Source organism: Pristiophorus japonicus, unplaced genomic scaffold (assembly GCF_044704955.1).
Source record: "Pristiophorus japonicus isolate sPriJap1 unplaced genomic scaffold, sPriJap1.hap1 HAP1_SCAFFOLD_182, whole genome shotgun sequence".
Taxonomy (NCBI): domain Eukaryota; kingdom Metazoa; phylum Chordata; class Chondrichthyes; family Pristiophoridae; genus Pristiophorus; species Pristiophorus japonicus.
In genome coordinates, this window is record NW_027251505.1 from 889,801 (window position 1) to 908,886 (window position 19,086).

The 19,086-nt window shown below is 44.6% G+C and overlaps 1 non-coding gene across 1 annotated transcript; it reads right to left on the reverse strand.

Moving 5' to 3' along the window:
- Nucleotides 1-11,135: 11,135 nt before the first annotated feature.
- trnav-cac (transfer RNA valine (anticodon CAC)) lies at nucleotides 11,136-11,208 on the reverse strand. Its single transcript has one exon. It is a non-coding gene; the product is annotated as a tRNA-Val (tRNA).
- Nucleotides 11,209-19,086: the final 7,878 nt, after the last annotated feature.

The following is a 19,086-nucleotide window of genomic DNA, read 5'->3' on the forward strand; positions in this document are numbered from 1 at the left end:
CCATCGTGTAATCTTCCATGTTAGCACAGTGGGGCCGCGGAGGCACCTACTCTCTCCCCGCGGTTCGTGAACTCAGTCAGTCTGTAAAATTAAAGGGGAACAAGTGTCCCGCAAAGCGCAGGGGAAGGAAGAGAGTCTGTAACCTGGGTTTAGTTGTTTGGCAAAGGCTACCCGTCCTGTTGTGTATTTCCAGCAGTTTCCTACTTTCACAGGTGGAGATACCGGAGCTGGACCATGCTCCTAAAATACAATGAGGTAGGGATAAAAGTTCCTCACGTACTCAGGGCAAATTAAATGATTAAAGATCTACAATTGATTAATTAATGATGTATAAATCAGTTAATCTTTTTTTTCCAAATGAGATGCATGTAACTCTTTCTTATAAGGTTTTAATTTTGATGGAAGTGCAATTTCCCTGGCCGGAAATCGACCCAGGGCCGCGGTGGTGAGAGCGCTGAATCCTAATCACTGGACCACCAGGGAACGCTGCATTGCTGCATCGCTGCATCGTAATGCTTGGTGTCATTATTGTCCTTTTCAATCCACTTGTTTCACATCGAAACACATTGTAACTGTGATCTGAATTTAGCGCCACGTGATTCTTTGAAATCACCTTTAAATGATTGGATAAAACCACTCCTTATACCACCGAAAAACAGCTTCGATTCCAGGTCAGGGCGGTAACTTTTGTAACAGCGTTTCGAAATTCAAAGCATTATAAAATTGACGACATGCAGCAAATGTTAAAAAATAAGAATTCATTTCATCACCATTAATGAACCGATAGCATTTTTCAGAATGAAATAAATAATAATATAGTTACTGAGGGACAGTGGTATCTTCAATCATTCAATTTCTCTTTACATGTGATGAACTTTTATCCCTATCTCATTTACACGCTGTATTTTATGAGAAAAGTTTAAAATTATAAGTGTTTATAACTCAGTTGTAAAACCATTGATTGTGTCTATTCTTGATAGGAGGAGCACTTGAGACCGAAGTTCCAGTTCTATATATGTTTCAACAGAATCAATTTCCACCAGTTTCTTGAAACCCAAGTACTTCATTTATTTCAATCCTTCCCAAACTGTTGACTGTTGAAACTCAGAATCTGAACAAAGCCATAACGACAGCCCAGGCAATTTCCACCAGTTTTTTAAACACAATAACATAATTTATTTCTGTTGGACTGGAATGAGGAACATTCTCCATGTAAAAAATTGTTAGCATTTTACTTGAGCTGAATGCTCATAAATGTATTGGAGTGGGAACTCACTGGATAACAGCAAAGCTGGCAATGTTTGCGGAATATATTCGTGCAGCCAAAATGTACAATGACAACCTGGAACTGTGCGGCACCGAATCCTCGGGGGGAAAAAATTAAAGGCTTCAAACCTTTCAGTTAATAGCCAAACCCTCGAACACTAACCCGTTGCGCCACAGAGACTGATGGAGCTGCATGTTGTAAGACATCCCAAACCAGGGTGTCAGTCAGTTAAAGCTTCAGATTGCTCCGACCGGGATGGAACTTGTCCAGTCTCAGTTGTACTTTTCCCAAATAAAGGGTGGGACATTCATTGTGGATGTGTGGAAGCAGTCTGAACCGCACACTGCAGACACATCCATGTCACCACCAACCAGCTCTCCCGCAACCGGTGTGATCTACCTTCCAGCCTTCCGGTGTCTTGTCTGTGACAAAGTATTCTGACTGTCCCGAAGCCAGTGTTAGATTTTAATTCCTTTTCAGCTCCTGACTGCGGATATTCCTGTGATTAAACATGAACAAAATGCTTACAGGGACAGTTGGATTCACCGTTTCTTTATTCGGTGAAATTTCAATGATTGAAAGCGACGCACATCAACCCCAAAACTCGTTACCTACTCGCTAACCGCTACACGCTGCTCCCGTGAGATGGAAGCCCAGTTGCTGTTTCAAGCTTGAATGCAGGTACAAGCAGAACGCATTCAAAGACAGTCCAAGTCACTGAGGCACCTGATTATTTGCACCGAAATCCTTCGCAAAGAGTTGAGGTTCGTGTGGGGTGATTTGGGCACATTTTTCCCCAAACTACAACACTTCAAACATAACTCAACGGCTGTAAAGCGGTTTGGGGTGTCATGAGTTCCTGAAAGGCACTGCAGAAATGCAAGTCCTTCTTTGCAAAATTTCTGCGTAATTTCAAAATTCGCGCCAAAGCGCACAATCGCCCATGATCTCTTGCAAATTTCAATTAACAACCACAAAGTGAGAATCATACCCTGCACCAAGGAGCTGACTGTTTGACAAACGTGGAGATAAGGTGTAACCATTATAAAAGCAAATTTTTGTGTGTAACCCTTTTTGATTAGAGAAGCACATGGGACTGAATCAGTCACTTTGCTTTTTTGACCTGTCTTCTGAAGCGCCGCACGGTCCCACTCTGACAGTCAATGAGCTGTTGGGACGTTAGTGCATCCAAGCTGTGGGTGGCCACCCCAAGCGCGCATTAGTTCTGGGTGGAGACAGTATTTCCCATCCTCTCTTCCTCTTGTCTATATCCCTCTGCTTTGTTTTCTGTATTTATTCCCCGGCCTCATTTTATGTTCTTAAAAGAGAACAAAAGATGAAGTGTGCGACACTCTCGAACAATTTCTCTCACTCAAATATATCCATTTAGTGAAGTGAAATAAAGAGCAATTAAAGAATAAGGGAGAAGCCACTGTCACCCTTTTGACAGGAGAATAAACTCGCCCATGGTTGTTCATCCACAGCAAGTTTAAACATAATCTTCCTGCACGGGATCCTTTCACATGTAAAGCAAACGTGATAACGGCTCCACTGTGGAAACCGCTCTGACCAGAATTACAGCAGAGGGCAGCTGACCAGTGAATGCCTTCTGTGCTGATCGGGAATGTGTTGGCTCACCTTAAACAGCTTCTGTCCCTCACTGACAGCTGTCAATCCTTCTCCTCCGCTGCCCTTCACACAAACATGTCACTGATCCCCACCCACCACCCCACATCCCCATCGTGTTATCTTCCATGTTAGCACAGTGGGGCCGCGGAGGCACCTACTCTCTCCGCGCGGTTAGTGAACTCAGTCAGTCTGTAAAATTAAAGGGGAACAAGTGTCCCTCAAAGGCAGGGGAAGGAAGAGAGTCTGTAACCTCGGTTTAATTGTTTGTCAAAGGCTACCCATCCTGTTGTGTATTTCCAGCAGTTTCCTACTTTCACAGGTGGAGATACCAGGGCTGGACCATGCTCCTAAAATACAATGAGGTCGGGATAAAAGTTCCTCACGTACGCAGGGCAAAATAAACGATTGAAGTTCGACAATGGATTAATTAATGATGTTTAAATCAATGAATCTTTTTTTCCACATGAGATGCATGTAACTCTTTCTTATAAGGTTTTAAGGACTCGAAGTGCAATTTCCCTGGCCGGAAATCGACCCAGGGCCGCGGTGGTGAGAGTGCCGAATCCTAATCACTGGACCACCAGGGAACGCTGCATTGCTGCATCGCTGCATCGTAATGCTTGATGTCATTATTGTCCTTTTCAATCCACTTGTTTCACACCGAAACACATTGTAACCGTGATCTGAATTTAACGCCACGTGATTCTTTGAAATCACCTTTAAATGATTGGGGAAAACCACTCTTTATACCACCGAAAATCAGCTTCGATTCCAGGGCAGGGCGGTATCTTTTGTAACACCGTTTTTAAATTCAAAACCTTATACAATTGATGACATGCAGCTAACGTGAAAAGTAAAAATTCATTTAATCACCGTTAATTAACCAATAACCTTTTTCAGATAAAATAAATAATAATATAGTTACTGAGGGACAGTGGTATCTTCAAATATTCATTTTCTTTACATGTGATGAACTTTTATCCCTATCTCATTTACAGACTGTATTTTATGAGAATGGTTTAAAATTGTAAGTGTTTATGACTCAGTTGTAAAACCATTGATTGTGTGTGTGCCTATTCTTGATAGGAGGAGCACTTGAGACCGAAGTTCCAGTTCTATATCTGGATCAATAGAATCAATTTCCACCAGTTTCTTTAAACCCAATAACATAATTTATTTCTCGTGGGCTGGATGGAGAAACATGATCCATGTAAATTTTTTTTATCGTTTTACTTGAGCTGAATGTTCATAAAAGTATTGGTGCAGAAGTACGCCATTCGGCCAATCAATAGATCATGGCTGATCATTGCTTCAGTACCACTTTCCTGCTTTCTCTCCATAACTTTTGATTCCCTGAACCATAAGGCCCATATCTTAATCCCTCTTGAATACATCCAATGAACTGGCATCAACAACTCTGTGCGGCAGGGAATTCCACAGGTCAACAACTCTCTGAGTGAAGAGGTTTCTCTTCATCTCAGTCCTAAATGGCTTACCCCTTATCCTAAGACTATGTCCCCTGGTTCTGGACTTCCCCAACATCGAGAACATTCTCCCCTCATCTAACCTGTCCAGTCCCGTCAGAATCGTATATGTTTCTGTGAAATCTCCTCTCATCCTTCTAAACGCCATTGAATAAAGGCCCAGCTGATCCAGTCTCTCCTCCTATGACAGCCAAGCCATTCCTGGAATCAGTCTGGTGAACCTTTGCTGCACTCCCTCAATAGCAAGAACGTCCTTCCTCAGAATAGGAGACCAAAACTGAACACAATATTCCAGGTGAGGCCTCACTAAGGCCCTTTACAACTGCAGTAAGACCTCCCTGCTCGTATATTCAAATCCCCTAGCTATGAAGGCCAACATACCATTTGCCTTCTTTACCGCCTGCTGTACCTGCGTGCCCACTTTCAGTGACTGATGAGCCATGACACCCAGGTCTTGTTGCACATCTCCTTTTTCTAGACTGCCGCCATTCTGATCATATTCTGCCTTCGTGTTTATGCCCCCAAAATGGATAACCTCGCATTTATTCGCATTATACTGCATCTGCCATGTATTTGCCCACTCACCTAATCTGTCCAAGTCACCCTGCAGCCTCTTTGCGTCCTCCTCACAGCTCACACCACCACCCAGTTGAGTGTCATCCGCAAACTTTGAGATATGAAACCCTATTCCTTCATCCAAAGCGTTAATGTATATTGTAAAGAGCTGGGGTCCCAGCACTGAGCCCTGCGGCACCCCACTAATCACTGCCTGCCATTCTAAAAAGGACCTGTTTAACCCGACTCTCTGCTTCCTGTCTGCCAACCAGTTCTCTATCCACATCAGTACATTACCCCCAATACCATGTGCTTTAATTTTGTACACCAAACTCTTGTGCGGGACTTTGTTAAAAGCCTTTTGAAAGTCCAAATACACCACATCCACTGGTTCTCCATTGTCCACTCGACGAGTTGCATCCTCAAAAAATTCCAGAAGATTCGTCAAGCATGATTTCCCTTTCACAAATCCATGCTGACTCAGTCCGATCCTTTCACTGCTTTCCAAATGCGCTGCTATTTCATCCTTAATGATTGATTCCAACATGTTCCCCACTTCTGATGTCAGGCTAACCGGTCTATAATTACCCGCTTTCTCTCTCCCTCCTTTTTTAAAAGGTGTCTTGTCTGTGATGAAGTATTCTGATTGTCCCGAAGCCGGTATTTGGTTTTAATTCCTTTTCAACTCCTGACTGCGGATATTCCTGAAATTAAACGGGAACAAAGTGCTTACAAGGACAGTTGAATTCACCATTTCTTTGCTTGGTGAAATTTCAAAGATTGAGAGCGACGCACATCAACCCCAAACCTCGTCACCCACTCGCTAACCGCTACACGCTGCTCCCGTGAGATGGAAGCCCAGTTGCTGTTTCAAGCTTGAATGCAGGTACAAGCAGAACTTATTCAAAGAAAGTCCAAGTCCCTGAGGCACCTGATTATTTGCACCAAACTCGTTCGCAAAGAGTTGAGGTTCATGTTTGGTGATTTGGGCACATCTTTCCCCAAACTACAACACTTCAAACATAACTCAACGGCTGTAAAGCGTTTTGGGGCGCTGAAAGGCGCTGCAGAAATGCAAGTCCTTCTTTGCAAAAGTTCTCGGCAATTTCAAAATTTGCGAGCAATATAAGGGCTCCACTGCGACCCCTCGCAAATTTCAATCAACAATCCCGAAGCGAAAATCACAGCCCTTGATCAACGAGCCAACTGTTTGACAAATGTGGAGATAAGGTGCAACCATTATAAAAGCATTTTTTTGTGTGTCGCTATTCAGAACATAAGAACTTAAGAACTAGGAGCAGGAGTAGGCCATATGGCCCCTCGAGTCTGCTGCGCTATTTAAGATGATCATGTCTGATCCGATCATGGACTCAAGTCCATCTCCCTGCCCGTTCCCCATAAGCCTTATTCCCTTATCAGTGAAGAAGCTATCTCTGTATTAAATTTATTAAATGTCGTGGCTTTCTCAGCACTCTGAGGCAGCTAGTTGCACAGATTTACAACCCTCTGAGAGAAGAAATTCCTCCTCATCTCAGATTTAAATGGGCGGCCCCTTATTCTGAGATTATACCCCCTAGTTCTAGTCTCCCCTATCAGTGGAACCATTCTCTCTTCATCCACCTTTTCAAGCTCCCTCATTACCTTATACGTTTTGATAAGATCACCTCTCATTCTTCTGAATTCCAATGAGTAGAGGCCCAACCTACTCAACCTTTTCTCATAAGTCAACCCCCTCATCTCCGGAGTCAACCCAGTGAACCTTCTCTGAACTGCCTCCAAAGCAAGTATATCCTTTTGTAAATATTGTAAGTGTTTGTGATCCTCGCCCAATTGCCAGACGGATGGTTTGAATCGCCCCCACCTTACGAAAGTTCTAGATCTGGGAATTATTATTCAGACTGTAAATTAAATGAGTCACGGAAAGGGATGCTTCAGTGATAAATTGTAGCATATTTATTTGGTCTAACATACACTGTCTAAAACATGCTCTGCTAAAAAAATCACTGTCTCTGTGGAGAATAAAATTCCGGTTACAAACAACATACATACAGTACAGAAATTAGACCTAGTAACGCGCAGTAATTCCCTGGTGGATTCTAACCCCACCCCTACCAATTAACTACCCTCCCCAGAAAAGCCCTGAAAAGCTTCCACTTCTGAGAAAACCCTGAGCCCTTACCCAGCTGGCCTGGGATATCTGGTTACTGGCTTGGGACACTCGCAACCATGTTCACCACCACACGCAGCCGGTTTCCTTGCTCAGCTCAGCTGTGGGAAGTCACTGCCTGGTCTTCAGTCTCAGTGGTTTCTTCTGCAGTACTGCGGCCCGTTCCTCTGGTACATCGATCGGTGGAGCGAGAGTGAGAGGGAGAGGGGGCTCTCTCTAGACACAAGCTGCAAGCTGCAAGCTCCAAGCTTCACACCAAGCTCCAAGCTAAAAATAAAGTGGAAAGGACCCTGTCATTCTGGGAATCTTGCTACCCCTTTCTTTCCCGCCAATCTTTAAAACCCCTTTGTTTCTAAGCACGGGTACTTAGTCAGTGATGGGCCATCCCACCCATGCATTGGGCTGATGGCCCTTAGTCTGGGCATCTCTCTGAGCCTTTGTGTTGGGAAGACCCAGCTCCTCCTTGGCTGGCCAGGCTGGTGGGTTCATTGTTCTGTGTCTCCTTCTGAGATGGAGGTGAGAAGTGCTTTTACAAATTAGATTGGCTTTGTCAGTGGCCCCCCTTCCTGGCCGACAGCTCTTTTGTCAATGGATGACTGACAGCTCTTTTGTCCCAGCTAACTTCCATGCGGTCTCTGGAGTTTTAACAAAACCAGCTTTTTCACATATCTGCGCAGGGTGTTCCCAGCACAGGGAAAATCGCCTCAGAAAAATAAAATCCGCAAAATATTCTTGACTGAGTCCATTCTTTAAACAGAAACGTTGCGATCTCTTCATTCTGCTCTGCTAATTATCGATCTTGACACGTAAAAAGTGCGTTGGCATTGCAATGCATTAATGTAAAATTAATAAAAAGAAAATGCAACGTTTTGTCGAGTGCAAAACATGCAGTGCCTGCATTTCAAAAAGCATTGCTTTTATTCATCCTGCGGAATGCATATTGCACATATAATCTCAGCACACATTGTGCAGGCAAAGGCAGCATTGGACAACAAAGTGATTTGTCCTCCGCTGATTAGTAGCAGATAACTGACGGTTGAGCACACAATTTGACAACTAGACTTGTAGATCAAGCATCAATGACAAAGGCAACAAAACTGCCCACCAGCACCAGGTGTCTTTCACTTGTTTGTCCCAAATTTTCAGCAGCTGGGACAACAAGAATTTAGGTTTTACTGAGATTTGAACTCAGATCACTAGATTTAAAGTCAAGAGGGCTCACCATTACACCATAGAACCAACTATGCCAAAACTTTTGAAACATATTTCATCACAGACAAGGCACCGGAAGGCTGGAAGATTGATCACACCGGTTGTGGGAGAGCTGGTTGGTGGTGACATGGAAGTGTCTGCAGTGTGCGGGACCAGACTGCTCCCACACATCCACAATGAATGTCCCACCCTTTACTTGGGAAAAGTACAACTGAGAGTGGACAAGTTCCATCCCGGTCGGAGCAATCTGAAGCTTTAACTGACTGACACCCTGGTTTTGCATGTCTTGCAGTGTGTATCTGTGGCACAATGGTTTAGCGCATTCGGCTGGTAACTGAGAGGTGGGTAATCCAAACCCATCTCCGGGCGAAGCCTTTTCATGTTTTTCCCCGAGGATTCGGTGCCGCACAGTTCCGGGTTGTCATTGTGCATTTTGGCTGCACGAATATATTCTGCAAACATTGCAAGCTTTGCTGTTATCCAGTGAGTTACCACTCCAATAATTTTATGAGCGTTCAGCACAAGTAAAACGATAACAATTTTTTGCATGGATCATGTTCCTCCATCCAGTCCAATCAAAATAAATTATGTTATTGTGTTTAAAGGAACTGGTGAAAATTGATTCTATTGATACAGATATCGAACTGGAACTTCGGTCTCAAGTGCTCCTCCTATCAAGAATAGACACACACACAATCAATGGTTTTACAACTAAGTCATAAACACTTACAATTTCTCATACAGCATGTAAATGAGATAGGGATAAAAGTTCATCACATGTAAAGAGAAAATGAATGATTAAAGACACTACTGTCCCTCAGTAACTATATTATTATTTATTTCATTCTGAAAAAGGTGATCGGTTATTTAACTGTGATTAAATGAATTATTATTTTTTCATATAAGCTGCATGTCGTCAATTTTATCAGGTTTTGAATTGAAAAAAGCTGTTCCAAAAGTTACCGCCCTGACCTGGAATCGAAGCTGTTTTTCGGTGGGAAAAGGGGTGGTTTTACACAATCATTTAAGGGCCATTTCAAAGAATCACGTAGCGTTCAATTCAGATCAAGGTTCCAATGTGTTTCGGTGTGAAACAAGTGGATTGAAAAGGACAATAATGATACCAAGCATTACGATGCAGCGATGCAGCAACGCAGCGTTCCCTGGTGGTCCAGTGATTAGGATTCGGCGCTCTCATCACCGCGGCCCTGGGTCGATTTCCGGCCAGGGATATTACACTTCCATCACAATTAAAACCTTATAAGAAAGAGTTACATGCATCTCATGGAGAAAAAAAATTCATTAATTTAAACATCATTAATTAATCCATTGTAAAACTTCAATCATTTAATTTGCCCTGAGGACGTGAGGAACTTTTATCCCGACCTCATTGTATTTTAGGAGCATGGTCCAGCCCCGATATCTCCACCTGTGAAAGTAGGAAACTGCTGGAAATACACAACAGGACGGGTAACCTTTGACAAACAATTAAACCGAGGTTACAGACTCTCTTCCTTCCCCTGCCCTTTGCAGGACACTTGTTCTCCTTTAATTTTACAGACTGACTGAGTTCACTAACCGCGGGGAGAGAGTAGGTGTCTCCGCGGCCCCACTGTGCTAACATGGAAGATAACACGATGGGGATGTGGGGTGGTGTGTGGGGATGAGTGACATGTTTGTGTAAAGGGCAGCGGAGGAGAAGGATTAACAGCTGTCAGTGAGGGACAGAAGTTGTTTAAGGTGAGCCAACACATTCCCGATCAGCACAGAAGGCATTCACTGGTCAGCTGCCCTCTGCTGTACTTCTGGTCAGAGCGGTTTCGCAGTGGAGCCGTTATCACGTTTGCTTTCCACGCGGAAGGTTCCCGTGCAGAAAGATTATGTTTAAACTTGCTGTGGATGAACAGTCATGGGTGAGTTTATTCTCCTGTCAAAAGGGCGACAGTGGCTTCTCCCTTATTCTTTAATTGCCCTTTATTTCACTTCACTAAATAGATACATTTGAGTGAGAGAAATTGTTCCAGAGTGTCGCACACTTCATCCTTTGTTCCCTTTTAAACACATAAAATGAGGCCGGGGGAATTAATACAGAAAACAAAGCCGAGGGACACAGACAAGAGGAAGAGAGAAGGGGAAATACTGCCCCTACCCAGAACTAATGCAGAAATCTCTCTGCTGCACTCGGGGTGGCCACCCGCAGCCTGGATACACTAACGTCCCAACAGCTCATTGACTGTCGGAGTGGGACCGTGCGGCGCTTCAGAAGACTGGTCGAAAAAGCAAAGTCACTGATTCGGTCTCATGTGCTTCTCTGACTGACACCGGGGAAACGGTGAGACAGATTTTGGAGCATAGGTCTGGTTATTGTGAAACAGCAAAGAAAATATGAAGTCTGGAATTAAATTATTTAATATGGATCCTGCTCGTTTAGTGGTTAGGCATTCACAGAGGGAGCCCGAGTTCGGAATGTAACTTTTTAATTCAAATTTTTTTCAAATAATTACATGCAATTAATTAAACTCTGTGGGAGGCGGGGTGATTAAAACATCACCGATCGGAAAGGAATTGTCTGCGGGAAGCCTCCAACCGGAATTTTTGGGCCAATATTCCCACCCGGATTGTTTTGCAGACTTACAGTCAATACTTCAATAACTGATCTGCAATAATTTCAGGAGCTTTCATCATAGATGATATTTTACACCCTATCTGACTTAACAAACTCTGAATTTTTGAAATTGGTTTAGAATGTTCATTGCTCAGAAGACAAGGAACCTGGGGTACTTTTTTCAATTTATTTCACAGCAAATATATTCTAAAATTATGTTTCTGCCTGGGCTCAAACCAGGGACCTTTCATGTGTGAGAGGAACGTGATAACCACTACACTACAGAAACCACTGCTGACCTTAGTGCCCAGAGAGAAGTGTTAAGCCAGAGGTGTAATTCTGAATCCCTTTCTGTGAAAAAATCTTTTCACAAACATTTCTCTGACCGAAGCTGCAAAGTCAAAAATGTTCCTTTCAAAGTCGTCAAACTCCCAAATTAACGCACCCCCCGAATCATCTGGATCAGAAAGCTCGAGTTGTGCCGACTCAATCCATAAATCTGACTTTACTCACCCTGTATTTTCGGAGATTGGTTTAAAATGTTCATTGCTCATAAGACAAGGAACCTGGGGCTACTTTTCTTCAACGTATTTCACAGCAAATATATTCTAAAATAAAGCACGCGCCCAGGCTCAAACCAGGGACATTTCATGTGGGAGGTGAACATGATAACGGCTACACTACGTAAACCTTTCCTTTACCCAGTCCCCGGTTCGTCATTTGTACCACAATTAAACCCAACGAGATCGGAATAAAAGTTCCTCACATGCTCATGGCAAAATAAATGGTTAAAGATTTACAAAATAATTTATGTCTTAATTAATGATGTTCAAGTCAATGATTCTTATTTTTTATACATGATATGCATATAGATCTGCAAAATAAATGAACTCTATTTTTAATCAGGTTTTGAATTAAAAGTACAACTTCCCAGGGTGGGAATTGAACCCTAGACTTAAAGTTGAGAGCATAGAATCCTAACCACTCAACAACCAGAGACCGATATCACGTTTTCTTGCTGCATCGTTGTAGTTCATGACATTACTGTCATTTTCAGTTCACTTGATTTACACCGAAACAGATTGTAACTGTTGTATATGCATGCCTGTTTACTGTCTGTAACACTGCTATGCAACACTGAATGTACTCTTACACTCTACACACCTTCCCTTCACCAGCGGATGCTGCTGCTTGAGACCGAAAGGTGACCTGCAACCCAGTATATAAAGGAGCTCACAGCTTGGTGTCCTCACTCGAGGAGCTTTAAATAAATGACTACAGGTCTGCACAGTTTAAGTATCATACCCTGCCTCGTGGAGTCATTACGAAAGGTGCCGACATACACTACAATAAACGTGATCTTAAATTCACGCCACTTGAGATCACATTCAAATGATTCACGAAATCCACCCCTTGTACCACCGCAACACAGGTTCGATTCTTGGTCAGGGAGATAATATTTACAACACAGTTTTCAAACTAATAGCCCTATATAAATGTCAACATGCAGCTAATGTGAAAAAATGAATTCATTTAATCACGTTCAATTAACCGATAACTTTCTTTTGCAGAATTAAATAAATGATAATATGTTTACTGAGGGATAGTGGAACATAAGAACAGAAGAACATACGTATTAGGAACAGGAGTTGGCCATCTAGCCCCTCGAGCCTGCTCCGCCATTCAACAAGGTCATGGCTGATCTGGCCGTGGACTCAGCTCCACTTATCCGCCCGCCTCCCATACCACTTAGTTCCCTTATTGGTTGAAAATCTATCGATCTGTGACTTGAATACATTCAATGCGCTAGCCTCAACTGCTTCCTTGGGCAGAGAATTCCACATATTCACAACCCTCTGGGAGAAGGAATTCCTTCTCAACTCGGTTTTAAATTGGCTCCCCCGTATTTTGAGTCTGTGCCCCCTAGTTCTAGTCTCCCCTACCAGTGGAACCAATCTCGCCGCCTCTATCTTGTTATCCCTTTCAATATTTTAAATGTTTTGACAAGATCACCCCTCATCCTTCTGAACTCCAACGAGTAAAGACCCAGTCTACTCAATCTATCATCATAAGGTAACCCCCTCATCTCCGGAATCAGCCGAGTGAATCGTTCTCTGTACCCCTTCCAAAGCTAGTATATCCTTCTTTAAGTAAGGTGACCAAAACTGCACGCAGTACTCCAGGTGCGCCATCACCAATAACTTACACAGTTGCAGCAGGACCTCCCTGCTTTTGTACTTCATGCCTCTTGCAATGAAGGCCAACATTACATTCGCCTTCCTGATTACCTGTTGCACCTGCAAACTAACTTTTTGGGATTCATGCACAAGGACCCCCAGGTCCCTCTGCACCGCAGCATGTTGCAATTTCTCCCCATTCAAATAATATTCCCTTTTACTGTGTTTTTCCCAAGGTGGATGACCTCACACTTTCCGACATTGTATTCCATCTGCCAAACCTTAGCCCATTCATTTAACCTATCTAAATCTCTTTGCAGCCTCTCTGTGTCCTCTACACAACCTGCTTTCCCACTAATCTTTGTGTCTTCTGCAAATTTTGTTGCACTACATTCTGTCCCCTCTTCCTAGGTCATCTATGTATATTGTAAACAGTTGTGGTCCCAGCACCGATCCCAGTGGCACACCACTAACCACCGATTTCCAACCCGAAAAGGGCCCATTTATCCCGACTCCCTGCTTTCTGTCAGCCAGCCAATTCTCTCTCCCTGCCAATACATTTCTACTGACTCCGCGTACCTTTATCTTCTGCAGTAACCTTTTGTGTGGTACCTTATCGAATGCCTTTTGGAAATCTAAATACACCACATCCATCGGTACACCTCTATCCAACATGCACGTTATATCCGCAAAGAATTCCAGTAAATTAGTTAAACATGATTTCCCCTTCATGAATCCATGCTGCTTCTGCTTGATTGCACTATTGCTATCTAGATGTCCCGCTATTTCTTCCTTAATGATAGTTTCAAGCATTTTCCCTACTACAGATGTTAAACTAACCAGCCTATTGTTACCTGCCTTTTGTCTGCCCCCTTTTTTAAACAGAGGCGTTACATTAGCTGCTTTCCAATCCGCTGGTACCTCCCCAGAGTCCAGAGAATTTTGGTAGATTATAACAAATGCATCTGCTATAACTTCCGCCATCTCTTTTAATACCCTGGCATTTCATCAGACCCAGGGGACTTGTCTACCTTGAGTCCCATTCGCCTGTCCAGCACTACCCCCCTAGTGAAAGTGATTGTTTCAAGGTCTTCCCTTCCCACATTCTTGTGACCAGCAATTTCTGGCATGGTTTCTGTGTCTTCCATTGTGAAGACCGAAGCAAAATAACTGTTTAAGGTCTCAGCCATTTCCACATTTCCCATTATTAAATCCCCCTTCTCATCTTCGAAAGGACCAACATTTACTTTAGTCACTCTTTTCCGTTTTATATATCGGTAAAAGCTTTTACTATCCGTTTTTATGATTTGCGCAAGTTTACCTTCGTAATCTAACTTTCCTTTCTTCATTGATTTCTTAGTCATTCTTTGCTGTCGTTTAAAATTTTCCCAATCTTCTATTTTCTCACTAACCTTGGCAACCTTATACGCATTGGTTTTTAATTTGATACTCTCCTTTATTTCCTTGGTTATCCACGGCTGGTTATCCCTTCTCTTACCGCCCTTCCATTTCACTGGAATATATTTTTGTTGAGCACTATGAAAGAGCTCCTTAAAAGTCCTCCACTGTTCCTCAATTGTGCCACCGTTTAGTCTGTGTTTCCAGTCTACTTTAGTCAACTCTGCCCTCATCCCACTCTACTCCCCTTTGTTTAAGCATAGTACGCTCATTTGAGACACTACTTCCTCACCCTTAATCTGTATTACAAATTCAACCATACTGTGATCACTTATTCCGAGAGGATCTTTTACTAGCTTCAATCATCAATTTTCTCTTTACATTTGATGAACTTTTATCCCTATCTCATTTACACACTGTATTTTAGGAGAATGGTTTAAAATTTTAAGTGCTTATTGTCATGTATTCAACCATCATTGTAACCCATATATAATCTGACCTCAGTTGTACACTGTGAGAACAATGACCACTAGGAGGTGAACTTGTGGGTGACACTCCTAACCTGGACCTTCAGGTATAAAAGGGAAGCTCCACCCACTTTTATCACTTGAGTGCTCAAGAATAAAGGACAGGCCACAGACTGACCTTCTCGCAAGCATGGGCCTCGTGTGCATTTATACTGTATAGTAAGGATGTATCAATGGCGACGAGAAACTGGGATTTAAACCACGTGAGCATGGCCACTAGCAGAATAGACGAGAGATACTGTGTTAAGGAATGGTTGGGACAGAGAATCAAAATTGTTGAAGTAGCACACAGTTCTCCAGGTAGACAAGGACAATCGGGCATATCCCAACATGTAGTCGAACCAAGAGGGGGAGTTCGACAGAGATAATGGCAAGCAGAACGGTGATTCACACCATTGCAAGGGACGATGTGGCCAGTAATGGGGCCATCAACACCTGTTAATGGCACACTCAAGGACAATCACAGGGGTAGTCAGGGACGATTGACTAGCAAGGGACCTTTTGTTTCCAACAACAGCTCGTGTTGGAGGCATGGAGGCACAAACTCAGCTGGAGTTTGCAGAGGTGAGCAAAATACCGACAGAAATTGCAGAAATGAACGCTGGGGGAAATCGCTGGAAGCTGAAGTTCAGTGAGTTCATGTGGAGCATGTATACAGTTTATACACCAGGATGCCACCGATAATGATGAAAGTGCTCCTCAATGGCATCCCAGTATCAATGAAGCTAGACACGGGGGCTAGCCAGTCCCTGATTGGTATCAAATAGCTGGAAAATTGTGGGCGTCCAAGGCCAGTAGGGCCAAAATTATCACCGATTGACGCACAGCTACGGACATACACCAAGGAGATCATTCCGGTGCTTGGCAGCGCCACGGTAATCGTGACCCACCAAAGATTCGGAGAACAGGTTGCCACTCTGGGTTGTCCCGGGGGAAGGTCCCGCACTACTGGGGAGGAGTTGGCTTGCTGTCATGAACTGGAAATGGGGCAATCTCAATGCTATTTCCTCTGTGGAGCGAGTATCATGCTCAGAGTTCCTGTACAAATTTGACTCATTATTTCAGCCCAGCATTGGAATTTTCATGGGGGCCAAGGTAGTGATTCACATAAACTCGGAAGCCAGGCCAGTACACCACAAGGCCAGAGCAGTGTCGTACATGATGCGGGAAAAGATAGAAGGTGAATTGAAATGCCTGCTGAGGGAAGGCTTCATTTTGCCAGTCGAATTCAGTGACTGGGCGAGCCCGATTGTACCGGTGTTCAAGGTGGATGGGTCGGTCAGGATATATGGTGATTACAAGGCTACCATCAATCGAGTGTCACTCCAAGACCAGTACCCGCTACCGAGAGCAGAGGACCTCTTTGCGATGCTATCCGGTGGCAAACTTTTTTCAAAATTGGACCTGACCTCAGCTTACATGACCCAGGAGCTGGCGAGTGAGTTGAAGAAGCTGACCACCATCACGACACACAAGGGGTTGTTTGAGTACAACAGATGTCCGTTCGGGATTCGCTCGGCCGCCGCGATCTTCCAACGAAATATGGAAAGCCTCCTCAAGTCGATTCCAGGGACGATGGTTTTTCAGGACGACATCCTCATCCCGGGTTACGATACTGAAGAACATCTCCACAACCTGGAGGAGGTGCTCCGCAGACTGCACCGGGTAGGGCTGCGACTGAAAAATGCGAAGTGCGTCTTCCTAGCTCCAGAGGTAGAATTCCTGGGGATGAGGGTAGGAGTAGACGGGATGAGCCCTACTGCGTCCAAGACGGAAGCGATCCAGAGAGCACACAGACCCCGTAACACGACGGAGCTGCGTTGTTCCTGGGGCGCCCCAACTATTTGGTAACTTTCTTCCCAAATTGAGCACGCTGCTCGAGCCGCTACACGTGCTCCTAAGCAAAGGTCACGAATGGGTCTGGGGGGACAGCCAGGAAAGGGCTTTTAATAGAGCACACAATTTGTTCTGTTCCAACAATCTGTTAACGCGATATGACCCATGTAAGAAACTTGTGTTAACGTGCGATGCATCGTCCTATGGTGTCGGGTGTGTGTTGCAGCATGTCAATTCCAAGGGTCAGTTACAGCCGGTAGCTTATGCCTCCAGAAGTCTGTCCCAGGCAGAAAGGGGCTACGGGATGATAGAAAAGGAGGCGCTCGCATGCGTATATGCAGTAAAGAAAATGCACCAGTATCTGTTTGGCAGGAAATTTGAGCTGGAGACAGATCACAAACCCCTAACGTCACTTTTGGCCGACAACAAGGCCATAAATGCAAACGCATCAGCCCGCAGACAGAGGTGGGCACTCACGTTAGCCGCCGATGACTACACAATTCGGCACAGACCGGGCACTGAAAACTGCGCCGATGCACTCAGCAGGCTCCCACTAGACACCACTGAGGGGGCTACCGAGCATGCTGCTGAGAAGGTCATGGCTGTTGAAGCTTTCGCAGGCGAAGGCTCACCCGTGACAGCCCATCAGATTAAAGTCTGGACAAATAGAGACCCGCTATTGTCTCTAGTCAAGAAATGTGTCCTGAATGGGGACTGGGCAGCCACGTACGGGCATGCCCTGAGGAATTTAAACCATTTCACAGGCGCTGGGATGAACTCTCGATTCAGACTGATTGCCTGCTGTGTGGAAACCGTGTAGTCATGCCTCAGATGGGCAGAGAGGTGTTCATCAGAGAACTCCACAATGAGCATCCGGGCATTGTCATGATGAAGGCAATTGCCAGGTCACACGTTTGGTGGCCAGGGATAGATGCAGATCTGGAAGTTTGTGTTCGCAGGTGCAACACGTGTGCCAGCTAAGCATTGCGCCCAGGGAAGCCCCCCTTAGCCCCTGGTCATGGCCCGCCAAGCCTTGGTCACGCATCCATGATGACTACGCAGGTCCTTTCATCGGAAAAATGTTTTTGGTTGTAGTAGACGCCCACTCCAAATGGATTGAGTGTGACATTTTAAATTCAAGCACATCCTCTGCCACGCTAGAAAGTCTACGGGCAATGTTCGCCGCCCACGGCCTTCCGGACAGCTTGGTCAGCGACAATGGCCCGTGCTTCACAAGCACTGAATTCCAGGACTTCATGGCAGGCAATGGAATTAACCATGTCAGAAAGGCACCGTTCAAGCCAGCCTCAAACGGCCAGGCAGAACGAAAAGTGCAGATAATCAAACAGGCGATGCTCAGAATCCAAGGACGTTCCCGACAAAGCCACTTATCATGCCTCCTGTTGGCCAATAGATCACGACCACACTCGCTCACAGGGGTTCCAGCTGCAGGGCTGCGAATGATAAGGACGCTCAAAACTGGGTTATCCCTTATACACTCCACCATGAAAGAAATTGTTGAGAGCAGGCGCCAATCACAATATAACTACCATGGCAGGAATGCGAGGGCTCGATATATTGGTGTAAACGACCCTGTTGTTGTCCACAACTACACTGCAGGGCCTAAATGGCTTGCAGGCACTGTGATTGCCAAAGAGGGCAATAGGATTCTGGTAGTTAAACTTACCAATGGACAAATCTGCCGCAAACACGTGGATCAAACAAAAAGGAGGTTCAGCAACCCCATAGTAGAGCAGAGGAAGAACATGATATAGAGTTCACTCCAGCAAAGGTGACCGAACACCAGAACCAAAGGGAGGAGAGCCCCGTCACTGATAGGCCTGATGCACCGCAAACAGCAGACACACAGGCCAGCGCTCAACAACCGGAGCCCCAACTCAGGCGCTCTACAATAGAGCGTAAACCACCAGAAAGACTCAACCTGTGATCCCAAAAAGACTTTCGGGTAGGAGGTGATGTCATGTATTCAACCAGCATTGTAACCCACGTATAAACTGACAAGTTGTACACTGTCAGAACAATGACCACTCGGTGGTGAACTTGTGGGAGACACTCCTAACCTGGACCTTCAGGTATAAAAGGGGAAGCTCCACCCAATTGCATCACTTGAATGCAAAGGAATAAATGACAGGGCACAGACTGGCCTTCTCGCACGTATGGGCCTCGTGTGCATTTATACTGTAAAGTAAAGACGTATCACTTATGACT